The sequence below is a fragment of the Ailuropoda melanoleuca genome, chromosome 8 (genome assembly GCF_002007445.2).
Source record: "Ailuropoda melanoleuca isolate Jingjing chromosome 8, ASM200744v2, whole genome shotgun sequence".
In the NCBI taxonomy this organism is placed as follows: domain Eukaryota; kingdom Metazoa; phylum Chordata; class Mammalia; order Carnivora; family Ursidae; genus Ailuropoda; species Ailuropoda melanoleuca.
Genome location: NC_048225.1, coordinates 55,684,134 through 55,690,364, shown reverse-complemented (window position 1 = coordinate 55,690,364; position 6,231 = coordinate 55,684,134). Strand labels below are relative to the sequence as shown.

The 6,231-nt window shown below is 56.7% G+C and overlaps 1 protein-coding gene across 5 annotated transcripts in view; it reads right to left on the bottom strand.

Moving 5' to 3' along the window:
* Positions 1 to 6,231, bottom strand: part of PDE2A (phosphodiesterase 2A) — a 111,511-nt gene that overhangs the window by 73,715 nt on the left and 31,565 nt on the right. The window lies entirely within an intron of this gene.

The following is a 6,231-nucleotide window of genomic DNA, read 5'->3' as shown; positions in this document are numbered from 1 at the left end:
CTGGCTCTCACCTCCCTTCTCTCTCCGCTCTCAAGACTCTTCCAGCTTGTCCGCTATTAGGATCCCCCACCAGGTAGCCAGCTCTCAGCTTCCGCTCGCTCCTCTGGCCCCTCGCCCTTCCTGTCGCTACCTCGCCTCTCGAAGCCCCTCTCTTGTCTGATCGCGTCCTCTTCCCCCCCCACTTAGAAAGTCCTGGGGCCCGGCCAGAGCCCCAAGCCAGAGACCAGCGCAATAACGGGAGGGGCGGGAGGCGGAGGCTGGGGGGGAAGGGGCCATTGACCCGATGCAAGGAGCCCCGGGCCGGCTCCTCTTCAGGAGAAACGGGGAAGTCGGGGAGAATTTTGGAGGTCGCCCAGCGACGGACAGGCCTGGGGCAGTAGCCAATCTGTGCGGGGGACACGTGCTCACGGACACACGAGCGCACACACGAACAGGCGCACCACTCCTGAGTGAGGGGTAGGCCCCCCGGCCTCCCAGCACTGGACAGGCAGGTCTGCGTTGGCGTCCCCAGAAGCCGGAGAGGGTGCAGGCCCCAGGGCCACACAGTCCACAGTTCGCCGGGGGGACCCGCGCGTCCGGAGCGCAGTTTTCCGCAGAGCGGCCTCTGTGCTCTGGCGCCTGCGGCAGCCGTGACACTTCTGCGCCCCCTGCTGTCCTATCGCGGCAGCGCAGCCCGGCCCTATTTGCCGTCTGCCTGGCGAGGAAAGTGGGGGGCAGGCGGAGGGAGGAAGGGTCACCTGGGCCAGCTCCCTGCCTGGACCCACCCAGTTCCTAGCCTCCACTTGCCGTGAGATCCGCTGGGGTGGTAGGACGTGTCTGGACTGGAGGGTGCGCTTTGGATCACTCCTGGCCTTTGCCAGCGACTTGCTGCATGACCTTGGTCGGATTCCCTCCCGTTTCTGGGCCTCAGTTTTCCCATCTCTTTCACAAGACTGCCAGAATAATCAACCCTGATAAAGGTGGGAAGGCGGCCAGAATGCCCTGACAGCCCTCGCTGTGGTCTGACCTGAATCCTTCCCACTGCACTGTGGGCCCCACTTGGAGGGTGACTCAGTGAGCCCCCAGCCTCCCCACCTCATGGGGCTGATTCATCTGGGCCCTTTCTCCCTGGGGAGTGATTTCCTCAACCTTGAGTCACTAAGCCCAGTCCTGGACACAGTCCAGGCCCCTGGCACACAGGCTGGCCGAGCCCTGGCTGTGCCATCAGCTAAGGGGGAGCCTCTCCAAGCCAGGATTCCTCCCACCTCTGTTTCTAAGGCCCAGCTCTGAACATGCTTCTTCCTCTGCTCAGACACCTTGAAAGACTCCCTACCACAAACACAAGAAAGCCCAAATCCTCAGTCTGACATGGCAGACCCTCTGTAATTTAGCCCTGACTTACATTTCCAGCTTTGAACCTCTTGCTACTGTTCTTAAATTTATACTTTCTTCTCTACCCAGATGGGTGTCTGTCTCATCCTCACCGCTAGACCCTTACCTATGCCACCCTACCCCTGATGCCCTCCAGATCCTGTCAGCCTGCTTATCATTCAGGGGCCAGAGGCCCACCTCCTTCAGGAGGCCTTCCCTTGCTGCTACCTTAGTCCTCTGGGTCCCCCTTCTTTGTCTTTCCTGGGTGTCATGTCTGGGAACATGGGCAGGAGTGGGAAGCTTTTCTCTCACTAAGTGATCCAGGCCAAGTCGATGTATTTTACTCTATCTTCAAATTGGGGCAATGTGGCCTACTTTGTAATACTCTAGAAATCTACGTGAGCTAAGATGGTGTAAAGGTTCTGGCCCAGAAAAGGGCCTCCCTTCCTTTTTTGGCCTCAGTTTCCTGCCCTGTAAAGGGGGTGACCAATGTAAAGGCTATATGGAAGGACAGTCTGAACCCAGTGCATAAATCACTAGGCAAATCCCGAGCACCTGTCAGTCCCGGGCTTTTATAGCCCGGCTGGGACACCGGTATCTAGGAGGCATCTGTTACGGCCCCTGGCCGGAGCTATTCTTCAAGGGAAGCCGTGTCAGAGCCTGCAATCAAGAGCCGACCCTGGTCTGGCACAGCCACCATCCCTTGGGCTCTCAGCTCTAGGCAGGACGTCCACAGCGCTCACCTCATGGAAAGTTCTTTCTCAAATCTTCCTTGGTCATCTTACACTGCAGCTCAACAGCTGGAGCCAGAGGGTTGGAGCCCTAACTCTGCCCTAGACTTGCTGTGTAATTCTGAGCGGGCCACTGAACCTCTCTGGACCTCATTTTCCCCATCCGTGAAATGTTAATACACTAGATTCAATCAACAAACTTCTTTCTTTTGATGCTTGGCAGGATACAGAGGCTTTTTCAAAAACACCCCCTCCCCATGTAATCCTTGGAATTCTCCATCCAGCCCGCGCCCAGAAGAGACTCCTCTAGATGGCAAAGCGACAGGCCATGCCCAAGCCCTCACTGCCAGGAAATGACTCTTCCTGCAAGGCGAGGACCCCCTCCCTTCCCCCACCGATCCCTGTCTGCCGGCTCTGCATTCTGTGATTCTGTGTTGGGTTCTCACCCTGGCTCATGCCTGGGACTCTCCCATCCCAGATATTTTTAAATGTTCCCAGGTGATTCTAATTTGCTGCCAGGTTTAAGAACCCTGGATGATGGGCTGCCTCTTGTTCCCAGTTGACCTCAGTCCCCTGGAATCAAGGGACAGGGCTGGCCCCTAAGGCCTGAGTGTGTACATCTGGAGCTGGGGGACCCTGTGTCTGAGGGACTTTAACATTTATTCAACACTTACAATGTGCCTCCCATTTCAGCTTCTCAACAACACGAGAAGGTCAGATCTGTTATTAGCCACATGTTACAGGTAAGGAACTCTGAGGCACAGAGAGACCAAGTAACTTGTCCACAGTCACACAGTTAGTAATGGAGCCAACATTCAAACCCGGGCCATCTGCCTCCAATCTGTGCCCTAAATTCATGCTCCACATCTTGAAGAAAGGCATGTGAGAAAAACAGATTTTCCCACCTTTCCTTTTGCCCCCAACAATGCAGTGACTGAGGGTTCTCTGCTCCCAGTCCCTGAACCCTCTGCCCATCTCCGCCACCGCCACAAGGGAGCCCAGCCCCAGGGATGCCACGCCCAGCCCCTCTACACACTGCTTTTCTTCGTCGCCCCACCTTATGGGCCACTCTAACTGCCTGGTGGCCCAGCTACTGAGTATTTTTAGGAAAAAGTGACTCAGCCAACAGCCTGTCAACCTGGGTTCCAGGCCCCCCAGACCTCAGGCCCTGTCCAGAAACCAGCTCTTTGTTGTTCCTGATAATAATGACACCCCTGCGGGCCACTGTGCTCACAAAACACTTCCTTACCCGGGCCAGGAGAGCCGACTTTCCTGCTCGCCATCTTTCCAGCTGACAGAATGGCACCGGCAGACCCCTAGGAGACCCCCAATCTGCTCTCATTCCCCATGCCCACATGTCCTACTTCCATAAGCCTGTCTGGCGCCTGACATGCACCCATCCTGTGGCTGGTAACCATGGTCGGGTTCCTGGAAACTGAAGTTCAAATCCGAATGAAGCCTGCCCTGACACACTGGGTGACCTCAGGCAAGGTTCTGGCTCTCTCTGGCCTCAGACTTCTCAGCAACTGTGCAAGTTGGCCTGGTTCTCACTGAGGGTTCGGGCAGCTCAGGTGGAGGTAGGCCTAGCCGGGCACAAAGCAGTTTCCTTGGGCAGGCAGGCCTGCCCGGGCATGCCAGACCCAAGGACTGTGAACAAGGACCAGATCCCAATATGGGAGGCTCCTCAGGAGACAGTGTGCATGACTCAGTCTTTCCATGACTTGGGGTGTGGAGCCCAGGGACTCTACCATCCTAGGAGCCCTGCAAAGGGACAATCCAAAAAGCGCCTGGCAGAAGCTGACATCCCTACGGCTTCTGTGGCCATCTACAGCCTGTCCTCCACACTTCGGCCCCGGAGAGAGCATGGCTATAAGCCACCTAAGTAGCTGTGTGTGTGTGCGCAGGCGTGTAAGGCCTTACACCCGGGCCTGTGAGCACGGGGTGGGTGAAGGCAGGAGAGAGTATGACTACAGGTTTGTAAACTTCTTTCTTTTGTGAGGGTGTGTGATACTTCCATGGTATAGCCGAATTTGTGTGTGCGTGTGCGTGTGTGTTGTGTATCTACGGAATGCGCGTATACGTATGTGTGCGCACACAGGTCTATGCGGGCAGGTATGAGTGTGTATGCACACACGCAGGCATATGTGAACAGTCGTAGGTGTGCACGAGTGTCCAATATAAAAAATGTGCATTCATGTGTGAATGCGCGTGCAAATATGCGAGTATGTATGTACTTAAATTCACACCTAACAGGGGAGCTGCCGTGGCCACCAGCCCGGGTCAGCTCTGTGTGTCCCTTGGCTATGGCCCCAGATGTGGGGGTAGCCCTCACAGAGAACGGCTCTGGCCGCAGGCAGGTGCTGGGGAATATGGATTTGGGCTGCGGGTGAGCGGGGCCTGCCCCCAGAGCCCCAGCAGCAGCGGAGTGGGGAAGAGCACAGGCTGAGCGAACTCAAGCCCCGGGGATATGGGGACGGGGTGAGTCAGCCGCGGGGCTCATCCATTTCCCTGTTATTTGGATACACACTTGTCTGCAGCAGATGCCCGGGTCCATGACGCTAGAGGGGTGAGGGAGCCCCCAGGATTCTGGCCCGGACTAGGGCGGGAGCTGCAGGCTCACGTCTGGGCTGAGGTCCGTGGGACTCGGGCCTTGGCATATGTCAGGCCTTGGTGTCTGCTCCTATCATCTGCAAACCCCAAGATCCTTCTACCACCACACAAGGCCTCCCCAGGACACCGTAACCACACCCACACTCACCATCTTCCCACAGACACACAAACACACTCTTACCGCTCCCGCACACACACACACACACACACTCCTATACCTATAAATACACTCACACGACTCCTACACACAGAGGCACAGGTGGGCATGTCTGTGCCAGGGCTTCCTCCAGGGACCACTGTGCCTCCCTCCCGAGGCCCATACCTGCAGGAGCAATCTTTTCTGCAGCCTCACCCACACTCAATGGCTCCCAATTGCCTACAGGACAAAGCTGGAGACCTTCAAGGCCCTTAACCCCACCACCGAGCAAACTTCCTTTCAGGCCACACCTATGCTGCCTTTTGGCCACACTCCTCACGGGTTCCAGATCCGCCAACCAGCGCTTGCCATCACTCTGCGCTTAGCCAGGTGCTCGGCCTTCCCAGTGTGCTGTCCACTCCAGGGAACAAGACTCTCTCTGTTTTGTTCATTGTTGTGACCCCAGCACCCAGAACAAGGCTCAACCCGGAAGAGTTGCTCAAAAAGACATCTTTTGACTACATAAATCAGTGGAAGAATCTTCTTTCCAGCCCCGTCTGCTCCCTTATGGAGGATTTGCCCCACTGTGTCTGTTGCCCTGTGTGCCTCCCCAGGCAGACCCATTGCCCCTCCGGGAAGAGCAAGGTCTGATTCAGCTCCACGTGTGCATGTCCAGCTCAGGGCCGGGCACAGAGAGTAGGAATGGGGGATGGGTGTGGGGGAAGAGCCCAAGGTGTCATGACCCCCTCAACAGGCACAGGGATGTCAGGAAGATCAGGGCCATCTGGGCCAAGCACACAAAGCCTACATGCCCCAGGGAAGAGGCCTCCCAACTGCTTGCTTCGTCTGAGCCCCTTTCTAAAGTCACCCTGACTGGTGATCTAGCCTCTGCTTGCACACTCCCGGGGACAGGGAGCTCGCTTTCTTAGCAGCCAACCACTTCCTATGTGGGATGGCTCTGCCCGATGCTGACTCCTCCCCCAGCACCATCCTGGTAAACTCTGATCGTATGAGCCACGATTCCCATGGAAACCAGGAAGGAAGATGAGCAGAAGGAGAAGCAGATCCCAGCTTTCTCAGCAGCTCTGCCAATCTTTCCAGCTTTGGGAAGAGGTGGGAAAAGGAGCTCTTGGCTCTCAACCTACCCCAGGGGAAGGTAAATGGGTTTAAGGTGCTCAGGCTCCCCTAACCCCAACCACCATCCTCAGGAGCCTGGGGTGCTGCAGAGACAGTGCAGTGCTAAAAAACTCTTCAGCAACATCCACTGAGCCCCAGCCCCCTCACTGAACCCCACCCCTCACTGAACCCCACCTCATCACTAAACCCCAGGCCCTTCACTGAGCCCCAGCTCCTTCACTGAGCCCCAGCCCCTCACTGAACCCAGCCTCTCACTGAACCCCAAAA